Source organism: Apodemus sylvaticus, chromosome 21 (assembly GCF_947179515.1).
Source record: "Apodemus sylvaticus chromosome 21, mApoSyl1.1, whole genome shotgun sequence".
Lineage (NCBI taxonomy): Eukaryota > Metazoa > Chordata > Mammalia > Rodentia > Muridae > Apodemus > Apodemus sylvaticus.
The window spans coordinates 59,631,351-59,643,386 of NC_067492.1; positions in this window are offsets into that span (position 1 = coordinate 59,631,351).

Below are 12,036 nucleotides of genomic sequence, written 5' to 3' on the forward strand. Positions count from 1 at the left end.
CGTAAACTTTAACTATTTCTAATATGTACGTATTTGTCTTTACTGTGCAACACTGTATTTCCTTGCAACATGGTATTCTGACATATTGTTTTGAAAGAAAACTCTCCTGTGCGTTCTCTTCTGAGGCTACACACTTAGACATACACGCAAGACAAAGCTTTTCGAGTTAAAACGTGTTGTTTAGGAAAAACAAGATAATTTCGCACAATGCTGGATTTCCTTAAAAAGTGGTATTCTGACATATTTTTTCGAGAGGAAACTCTCCTGTGCGTTCTCTTTTAAGGCTACACGCTTAGACATACAGGCAACATCAAAGCTTTTCGAGTTACAACGTGTTGTTAAGGAAAAACAAGATAATTTCGCATGATGCGTTATTTCTTCTCGTAAAGTTTAAGTATTTCTAATACGTATGTATTTGTTTTTACTCTGCAACACTGTATTCTGTTATAATGAGGAATTCTTACATATTCTTTCAACAGAAAACTCTCCTGTGCGTTCTCTTTTGAGGCTACATGCTTAGACATAAACGCAACACCAAAGATTTTCGAGTTACAACGTGTTGTTTAGGAAAAACAAGATAATATTGTATGATACGTTATTTCTTCTGGTAAAGTTTAAGTATTTCTAATACGTACGTCTTTGTCTTTACCTGCAACACTGTATTTCCTAGTAACGTGGTATTCTTACATATTCTTTGGAGAGAAAACTCTCCTGTGCGTTCTCTTTTGAGGCTACACGCTTAGACATACACGCAACACCAAAGCTTTTCGAGTTACAACATGTTGTTTAGGAAAAACAAAATAATTTCGCACGATGCGGGATTTCCTTATAACGTGATATTCTGACATATTTTTTTGAGAAAAAAACACTCCTGTGCGTTCTCTTTTGAGGCTACCAGCTTAGACATACACGTAACACCAAATCCTTTCGAGTTACAACGTGTTGTTTAGGAAAAACAAGATAATTTTGCACGATGCGTTATTTCTTCTCGTAAAGTTTAAGTATTTCCAATATGTACGTATTTGTCTTTACTCTGCAACACTGTATTTACTTATAACGTGGTATTCTGACATATTTTTTCAAGAGAAAACTCTCCTGTGCGTTCTCTTTTGCGGCTACAAGCTTAGACATACAAGCAACTCCAAATCTTTTCAAATTTCAACTTGTTGTTTAGGAAATACAAGATAATTTTGTACAGAGCGTTATTTCTTCTCGCAAACTTTAACTATTTCTAATATGTACGTATTTGTCTTTACTGTGCAACACTGTATTTCCTTGTAACATGGTATTCTGACATATTGTTTTGAAAGAAAACTCTCCTGTGCGTTCTCTTCTGAGGCTACACACTTAGACATACACGCAAGACAAAGCTTTTCGAGTTAAAACGTGTTGTTTAGGAAAAACAAGATAATTTCGCACAATGCTGGATTTCCTTAAAAAGTGGTATTCTGACATATTTTTTCAAGAGGAAACTCTCCTGTGCGTTCTCTTTTAAGGCTACACGCTTAGACATACAGGCAACATCAAAGCTTTTCGAGTTACAACGTGTTGTTTAGGAAAAACAAGATAATTTCACATGATGCGTTATTTCTTCTCGTAAAGTTTAAGTATTTCTAATACGTATGTATTTGTTTTCACTCTGCAACACTGTATTCTGTTATAACGAGGAATTCTTACATATTCTTTCAACAGAAAACTCTCCTGTGCGTTCTCTTTTGAGGCTACATGCTTAGACATAAACGCAACACCAAAGATTTTCGAGTTACAACGTGTTGTTTAGGAAAAATAGGATAATTTCGCATGATGCTGTATTTCCTTAAAACGTGGTATTCTGACATATTTTTTCGTGAGAAAATTTTCCTGTGGGTTTTCTTTGGAGCTACACATTTAGACATACACGCAACACCAAATCTTTTCTAGTTACAATGTGTTGTTTAGAAAAAACAAGATAATTTTGCACGATGCATTATTTCTTCTCTTAAATTTTAAGTATTTCTAATACGTACGTATTTGTCTTTACTCTGCAACACTGTATTTCCTTATAATGTGGTATTCTTACATATTCTTTCGAGAGAAAAGTCTCCTCTTCATTCTCCTTTGAAGCTACACGCTTAGACATACACGCAACACCAAAGCTTTTCGAGTTACAACGTGTTGTTTAGGAAAAACAAGATAATTTCGCACGATGCGGGATTTCCCTGAAACGTGGTATTCTGACATATTTTTTCGAGAGAAAATTCTCCTGTGGGTTCTCTTTTGAGGCTACACATTTAGACTTACAAGCAACACCAAATCTTTTCAGGTTACAATGTGTTGTTTAGGATATACAAGATAATTATTTATGATGCATTATTTCTTCTCGTAAAGTTTAAGTATTTCTAATACGTATGTATTTGTCTTTACTCTACAACACTGTATTTGCTTATAACGTGGTATTCTTACATATTCTTTCGAGAGAAAATGCTCCTGTGCGTTCTCTTTTGAGGCTACACGCTTAGACATACACGCAACACCAAAGCTTTTCGAGTTAAAACTTGTTGTTTAGGAAAAACAACATAATTTCGCACGATGTGTGATTTCCTAAAAACGTGGTATTCTGACATATTTTTTCGAGAGAAAATTCTCCTGTGGGTTCTCTTTTGAGGATACATGTTTAGACATACACGCAACAACAAATCTCTTTGAGTTACAACGTGTTGTTTAGGAAATACAAGATAATTTTGTATGGTCCGTTATTTCTTCTCGTAAGTTTAAGTATTTCTTTTTTGTTGTTGGGTTTTTTTTTGTTTTTGTTTTTGTTTTTAGTTTTTCTTTTTTTTTTATTCGATATAATTAATTTACATTTCAAATGATTTCCCCTTTTCTAGCCCCCCCACTCCCCGAAAGTCCCGTAAGCCCCCTTCTCTTCCCCTGTCCTCCCACCCACCCCTTCCCACTTCCCCGTTCTGGTTTTGTCGAATACTGCTTCACTGAGTCTTTCCAGAACCAGGGGCCACTCCTCCTTTCTTCTTGTACCTCATTTGATGTGTGGATTATGTTTTGAGTATTCCAGTTTTCTAGGTTAATATCCACTTATTAGTGAGTGCATACCATGAGTCACCTTTTGAGTCTGGGTTACCTCGCTTAGTATGATGTTCTCTAGCTCCATCCATTTGCCTAAGAATTTCATGAATTCCTTGTTTCTAATGGCTGAATAGTACTCCATTGTGTAGATATACCACATTTTTTTCATCCACTCTTCTGTTGAGGGATACCTGGGTTCTTTCCAGCATCTGGCAATTATAAATAGGGCTGCTATGAACATAGTAGAGCATGTATCCTTATTACATGGTGGGGAATCCTCTGGGTATATGCCCAGGAGTGGTATAGCAGGATCTTCTGGAAGTGAGGTACCCAATTTTCGGAGGAACCGCCAGACTGATTTCCAGAGTGGTTGTACCAATTTGCAACCCCACCAGCAGTGGAGGAGTGTTCCTCTTTCTCCACACACTCTCCAACATCTGCTGTCTCCTGAATTTTTAATCTTAGCCATTCTGACTGGTGTAAGATGAAATCTCAGGGTTGTTTGGATTTGCATTTCCCTAATGACTAATGAAGTTGAGCATTTTTAAAGATGCTTCTCCGCCATCCGAAGTTCTTCAGGTGAGAATTCTTTGTTTAACTCTGTACCCCATTTTTTAATAGGGTTGTTTGGTTTTCTGGAGTCTAACTTCTTGAGTTCTTTATATATATCGGATATTAGCCCTCTATCTGATGTAGGATTGGTGAAGATCTTTTCCCAATTTGTTGGTTGCCGATTTGTCCTCTTGATGGTGTCCTTTCCCTTACAGAAACTTTGTAATTTTATGAGGTCCCATTTGTCAATTCTTGCTCTTAGAGCATACGCTATTGGTGTTCCGTTCAGAAACTTTCTCCCTGTACCGATGTCCTCAAGGGTCTTCCCCAGTTCCTTTTCTATTAGCTTCAGAGTGTCTGGCTTTATGTGGAGGTCCTTGATCCATTTGGATTTGAGCTTAGTACAAGGAGACAAGGATGGATCAACTTGCATTCTTCTGCATGCTGACCTCCAGTTGAACCAGCACCATTTGTTGAAAAGGCTATCTTTTTTCCATTGGATGTTTTCAGCCTCTTTGTCGAGGATCAAGTGGCCATAGGTGTGTGGGTTCATTTCTGGATCTTCAATCCTGTTCCATTGATCCTCCTGTCTGTCACTGTACCAATACCATGCAGTTTTTAACACTGTTGCTCTGTAGTATTGCTTGAGGTCAGGGATACTGATTCCCCCAGATTTTCTTTTGTTGCTGAGAATAGTTTTAGCTATCCTGGGTTTTTTGTTGTTCCAGATGAATTTGATAATTGCTCTTTCTAACTCTGTGAAGAATTGAGTTGGGATTTTGATGGGTATTGCATTGAATCTGTATATTGCTTTTGGCAAAATGGCCATTTTAACTATATTGATTCTACCGATCCATGAGCATGGGAGGTTTTCCCATTTTTTGAGGTCTTCTTCCATTTCCTTCTTCAGAGTCTTGAAGTTCTTGTAATACAGATCTTTCACATGTTTGGTAAGAGTCACCCCAAGATACTTTATACTGTTTGTGGCTATTGTGAAGAAGGTCATTTCCCTAATTTCTTTCTCAGCCTGCTTATCCTTTGAGTATAGGAAGGCCACTGATTTGCTTGAGTTGATTTTATAACCTGCCACTTTGCTGAAGTTGTTTATCAGCTGTAGGAGCTCTCTAGTGGAGTTCTTTGGGTCACTTAGGTAGACGATCATGTCGTCTGCAAATAATGATAGTTTGACTTCTTCCTTTCCAATTTGTATCCCTGTGACCTCCTTATGTTGTCGAATTGCCCGAGCTAGTACCTCAAGTACAATATTGAAAAGATAAGGAGAAAGGGGGCAGCCTTGTCTGGTCCCTGATTTCAGTGGGATTGCTTCAAGTTTCTCTCCATTTAGTTTGATGCTGGCTACCGGTTTGCTGTATATTGCTTTTACTATGTTTAGGTATGGGCCTTGAATTCCTGTTCTCTCCAAGACTTTAAGCATGAAGGGATGCTGAATTTTGTCAAATGCTTTTTCAGAATCCAATGAAATGACCATGTGGTTTTGTTCTTTGAGTTTGTTTATGTAGTGGATTGCATTGATGGATTTCCGTATATTGAACCAATCCTGCATTCCCGGGATAAAGCCTACTTGATCATGGTGGATGATCATTTTGATGTGTTCTTGGATTCGGTTGGCAAGAATATTATTGAGTATTTTTGCATCGATGTTCATAAGGGAAATTGGTCTGAAGTTCTCTTTCTTTGCTGGATCTTTGTGTGGCTTTGGTATCAGCGTAATTGTGGCTTCGTAGAAGGAATTGGGTAGTATTCCTTCTGTTTCTATTTTGTGGAATAGTTTGAAGACTATTGGTGTTAACTCTTCTTTGAAGGTCTGATAGAATTCTGCACTGAAACCATCTGGTCCTGTGCTCTTTTTGGTTGGAAGACTTTCTATGACTCCTTCTATTTCTTTAGGCATTATGGGACTGTTTAGATGGTCTAGTTGGTCCTGATTTAATTTTGGTATTTGGTATCTGTCAAGGAAATTGTCCATTTCCTCCAGATTCTCCAGTTGTGTTGAGTACAGTCTCTTGTAGTAGGATCTGATGATTTTTTGGATTTCCTCAGTTTCCGTTGTTATATCTCCCTTTTCATTTCTAAGTTTGTTAATTTGGATACTTTCTCTGTGCCCTTTGGTCATCTGGCTAAGGGTTTATCTATCTTGTTGATTTTCTCAAAGAACCAGCTCCTGGTTTTGTTGATTTTTTGTATGGTTCTCTTTGTTTCTACTTGGTTGATTTCGGCCCTGAGTTTGATGATTTCCTGCCTTCTACTCCTCCTGGGTGAAATAGCTTCTTTTTGTTCCAGGGCTTTCAGGTGTGTCATTAAGCTGGTAATGTATGCTCTCTCCATTTTCTTTTTGGAGGCACTCAGGGCTATGAGTTTTCCTCTTAGCACTGTTTTCATTGTGTCCCATAGATTCGAGTATGTTGTGTTTTCATTTTCATTGTGTTCTAAAAAGTCTTTAATTTCTTTCTTTATTTCTTCCTTGACCAAGATATCATTGAATAGAATATTGTTCAGTTTCCACTTGTACGTGGGTTTTCTGTTGTTTTTGTTGCTATTGAAGATCACTTTTACTCCATAGTGATCTGATAGGCATGGGATTAGTTCGATCTTCTTATATTTGTTGAGGTCTGTCTTGTGACCAATTATATGGTCGATTTTGGAGAAGGTACCATGAGGTGCTGAGAAAAGGGTATATTCTTTTGTTTTAGGATAGAATGTTCTATATATATCTGTTAAATCTAGTTGGTCCAAAGCTTCAATTACTTTCATTGTGTCCCTGTTTAGTTTCTGTTTTCCTGATCGGTCCATTGAGGAAAGTGCAGTGTTGAAGTCACCCACAATTATTGTGTTAGGTGCAATGTGTGCTTTGAGTTTTAATAAAGTTTCGTTTACGAAAGAGGGTGCCCTTCCATTTGGAGCATAGATGTTCAGGATTGAGAGTTCTTCTTGTTGTATTTTTCCTTTGACCAGCAAGAAGTGTCCCTCAGAGTCTCTTTTGATGACTTTGGGTTGAATGTCAATTTTATCTGATATTAAAATGGCTACTCCAGCTTGTTTCCTGAGACCATTTGCTTGTAAAATTGTCTTCCAGACTTTTACTCTAAGGTAGTGTGTGTCTTTGACCCTGAGGTGTGTGTCCTGTAGGCAGCAAAATGTAGGGTCCTGTTTATATATCCAGTCAGTTAGTCTGTGTCTTTTAATTGGGGCATTAAGTCCATTGATGTTAAGAGATATTAAGGAAAAGTGATTGTTACTTCCTATCATTTTTGACGTTATTTTTTAAATTTGATTGCTTAACTTCTTTTGGGTTTTATTAAAGGTTACTATCTTGATTTTTCCAGGGTGAAGTTTCCCTCCTTGTATTGGTGTTTTCCTCCTATTATCCTTCATAGGGCTGGGTTTGTGGATACATATTGGGTAAACTTCGTTTTGTCATGAAATATCTTAGTTTCTCCATCTACGGTGATTGAGAGTTTTGCTGGATATATTAGTTTTGGTTGGCATTTGTGTTCTCTTAGAGTCTGCATGAGATCTGCCCCGGACCTTCTAGCCTTCATAGTCTCAGGTGAAAAGTCTGCTGTGATTCTGATAGGTCTTCCTTTATATGTTACTTGGCCTTTTTCTCTTACTGCCTTTAATATTCTTTCTTTTTTTTAGAACATTTGGTGTTTTGATTATTATGTGACGGGAAGTATTTCTGTTCTGGTCCAGTCTGTTTGGAGTTCTGTAGGCTTCTTGTATATTCATGGGCATCTCTCTCTTTAGGTTAGGGAAGTTTTCTTCAATAACTTTATTGAAGATATTTGCTGGCCCTTTAAGTTGTAAATCTTCACTCTCATCTATGCCTATAATCCTTAGGTTTGGTCTTCTCATTGTGTCCTGGATTTCCTGGATATTTTGGGTTACAAGCTTTTTGCATTTTGCATTTTCTTTAACTGTTGAGTCCATGGTTTCTATGGAATCTTCAGCATCTGAGATTCTTTCTTCTTTCTCTTTTATTCTTTTTTTTTTTTTTTTTTTTTTGGATTTTTTGAGACAGGGTTTCTCTGTATAGCCCTGGCTGCCCTGGAACTCACTTTGTAGACCAGGCTGGCCTCGAACTCAGAAATCTGCCTGCCTCTGCCTCCCAGAGTGCTGGGATTACAGGCGTGCGCCACCACCGCCGTCTTGTATTCTGTTGTTGATATTTGCATCTCTGTCCCCTGATTTCTTCCCAAGGCTTTCTATCTCCAAAGTTGTCTCCCTTTGAGTTTTCTTAGTTGTTTCTACTTCTGATTTTAGATCCTGGATGGTTTTGCTTACCTCCTTCACTTGCTTGTTTGTGCTTTCCTGTAATTCTTTAAGAGATTTTTGTGTTTCTTCTTTCATGACCTCAGCCTGTTGATCAAAGTTCTCCTGTATTTCCTTAAGTGTTTTTTTTGCGTTTCCTCATTGTTGGCTTTTGTATTCTCCTGGATTTCTTTCAATGATTTTTGTGTTTCCCTTGCAAGGGCTTCTAACATTTGATCCATTTTCTCCTGAATTTCTTTAAGTATGTCCTTCATGTGTTCCTTTACCAGCATTATGACCAGTGATTTTAAATCCAAATCTTGTTTTACTGGTGTGATGGGGTATCTAGGACATGTTGGTAGAGGAGAATTGGGTTCAGATGTTGCCATATTGCCTTGATTTCTGTTAGTGACGTTCCTGCGTTTGCCTTTTGCCATCTAGTTCTCACTGGTGTTAGTTTGTCTTGTCAGTGCTGGACTCACCAGTGCAAGCTGCCCCTTCCCAGTTGGCCTCTGGTGCACAGCTTACCTCCTTCACTGCCTGTAGACAGGGTGCTGCTGCCCAGGCTGTTCAGATCCCAAAGCAGGCACCCGAAGGCTCCCGCTGGGGCCAGTTCGATTCACTGGAGCACAGCGACTTCTCCCAGCTGGCCGCTCAGAAGCCCCTCTAGCCTCTTGCAGGACCTGGAGATGTGGTGTCACCGCCCAGATTGATCTGGATCTGGAAGTAGAGAGGGTTGAGCTGAGGGCTCCTGCCTGAGGCCTTGCCCCAGATTGTGTCTGTGGACCAGATAGAGCCCGTGTAAACCCCCAGGGAGCGCCGACGGTGTATGCTGCTGGGACCTCCCCTGTGTTCTGATCACTCTGCTGGGCAGCCGATACCCCAACGGGGCTGGCGCACACAAGGTTACCCTGGCCGCCCAGGCCCCGAGTCCAGGCAAAAGCCTGGGAGGCCAAGGTCTGAGCAAAGTTCCCTTAGGGCTATGACTGTTAATTGGGTCTGCCAGGTGACCAGGATGGCGGGTGTGCGGGCTTGTGCTCCCCCAAAACGCCGGGAGAGTCTGCTGTGCTAACAACCTCCTGGGCGGGTTGACACACAGATGGCCCACCAAGCCACCCAGTTCTTGGGGTCGGTCCTGGGCTTTTTGGGGCCTAGACCCCTGCTTTGTTAGCCTCAGGCTATGCCTGTTATGGCTCTGCTTGCCAGAGCTCTCTGTTGTCCTGTAGGCAAAATGGCGGCGAAACCTCCTGGCTGGGTTGGCACCCCAATGGCCCCCCCGAACAGCCCAGGGCCTGGGTGCAGGCCAACACTCGTCAGGCTCAGACCCCCACGGTGTTGGCCTCGGATTATGTTTGTGTACATCAGTCTGTCCGATATCTCTGGAGTCTGAAACCAAGATGGAGGTGAGCCTCTCCTGACTGGTGGGAGGCCGAGTTCTGAAGTGGCTTCCGTGCAGTGAAAGGCGCCGCAAAACCGCAGCTGCTTGCAGCCTGGCTGGTCAGCGAAGGTCAGTGGTTGTGGGCGCAGGGGCTAACTGGACCCTTTGTCGCCTTGGTTCCACTGCTGATGGCCCTTCAGCTGGACCAGCCACTGCTGCACTGCCGCCGCCGCCGCCGCTGCCGCTCCAGCAGTTTCTTTACTGTATCTTCTCATATACGGTTACTGGTATTTATTCTCATAAAGGTCTTTAACATTTAAAGAGCAAAATGAATCAGAAAGAAATACAAAGCTTAAGTTTGCAGAGGAAATGTCCTCTGGCAAGTTTCACCTTATAGCCAATAATAGTACTTAAAGAGAGACTGCAATTGTTAACCTAGTTAGCTATAGCAAGGAGATATCTTATCTGATCTGGAATTACAGGAAGGATTCCCTCAGGATAAGACACCACCTGGCTAAGCCTATAACTTATTAGAGAAGACAAAAGATGTTTTCTGTCCCTGGAAAGCAAGTACATTAACAGCTACTAGTGTGATTCAAGGTTACATCCCAAGATGCCAGCCAAATTCAGCAGTATCATCTACATTATATCAGCTTTAAAGAGTAAGGGAATTTTGGATTCCTCTACCACAGTTTCAGAGAATTGTTGATACCAAATAATATATGTTAGGGAGTTTCTACTTAAAGACCCTGAGAGGGTAAGAGATCCTGAGAGGCATTGCAAGAGACTGTGGATGTTAAGCATGGATTGAGTTAAAGACCACAAGATGTTTTAGTTGCCAGAGCCATAAGATATCTATTCATGAAAGGTTCACACAAAGACTTGAACCAGCTGTAGAGAAAGATGTGTGTTGAAGGCACAAATCTGGAATGGCAGTTACCTAACTATCTATAAGGCATGATGCTAGAGGATTGGGTGTTCGTCCTTCTATGTTTAATTTATCTGCACCTAATACTTGAACAACTGAACACAACATAAGTGAACTATGCATATATTATATGGTTAATAGAACTATAACAGCTTTTCTGAATTCTTGTTAAAATTATTGAAAAGTTAAGATGGAATACAAATTTCTGTTCTATTTATAGCACTGCAGTTTGGTATAGAAAGAATAAATACAGAATACTTGGATTTTTAAGTTCTTTTCTCTTCAAAACATTTTGGTTATTTTTAATTTGTCATTTTTGTATGAATGGATGTTGCTGCCTACATGTATGTATGTGTATTATGTGTATTCAGCATCTACAGTGTCCAAAAGAGGGTGTATAATTACCTAGAATGGGTTTCAGAGAGTTGTTATCTGCCATGTGGGTGCTCAGAACCAAAGCCAGGTCCTATAAAAGAGCAGCGGGTAATTTTATCTGCTAAGCCAATTCTCTAGCTCCATGGGAGGTCTTTTTACTTGTTAAATGAATATCAACTGAATGTAGTCATATTGTTTTTAATCCTTGAACAAATTATAGAGTTGAATACATGTCCGCTCCAACAATTCCTGTTTGAGGATGGCAAGTCATTCGTGAGGAATATCTTACCAAATCACTCCACTCCAGTCATGACAGGAAGCAGGTGTTTAATACACCTATTGTCGCCATGCCTGCTGGGATCATGATGATTAGAAGATATAGTTAAAGAAAAATAAATCATAAGCTATCAGAATTTTGATAGGAAGCTGGAAATTGTAGTCGAGCAATAGAAGGGTGTTGTGAACATCCATATAATTTGTGTGGGTAGATTGGAAAGCCTTATTTTAAGATCTAATAAAGAGAAATTATGTAGCAGATATGATATAGAAACATTAATCCACTGCTAGCTAAAAATGAAAAAAAAATAAAAGTTGCTATTTTTAAAAGCCATCTCACTTCCTACATCTTTCTACAAATTTGCTGTGCTTTCTGCTACAGTTAATTTTCAGAAATGAGTAGAGCCTAACAGCACATGCAACAGATAAATGACCCATTTGTATTCAAACCACTTGTGCTTACAATGTACAAAGTTAGAGAATCACAGCAGCTAGTGGGGCTTTGTAAACTCATTTAGCTACAAGCAGTACACTATAGAGAGTGTGTGTTTATATACATGTTTGTTTATAAGGCAGAACAATCAGATTTTGTCCATTGACATTTTATTGTTCCATAGTGGAATACTTCATCTGAAGACAGTGAATAGTCAGGAATGCCTTTCATAGCTTCAGTATGAATTTTAACCACCTGTGTTAATACACTCATAGTTCCATTCCTAGGAAGGCAGAGTCAGGAGGATTAGGGCTGAACTATTAAGATTCTTCTGTGCATTCTCTTTTGAGACTACATGCTTAGACATACACGCCACACCAAATCATTTCGAGTTACAACCTGTTGTTTAGGAAACACAAGATAATTTCGCACGATGCGGGATTTCCTTAAAATGTGGTATTCTGACATATTTTTTCGAGAGAAAACTCTCCTGTTCGTTCTCTTTTGAGGCTACACGCATAGACATATACGCCACACCAAATCTTTTCGAGTTACAACGTGTTGTTTAGGAAATACAAGATAATTTTGTACGATGCGTTATTTCTTCTCATAAGTTTAAGTATTTCTAATATGTACGTATTTGTCTTTACTCTGCAAAACTGTATTTCCTTGTAACGTGGTATTCTTACATATTCTTGCGAGAGAAAACTCTCCTGTGCATTCTCTTTTGAGGCTACACACTTAGACCTACACGTAACA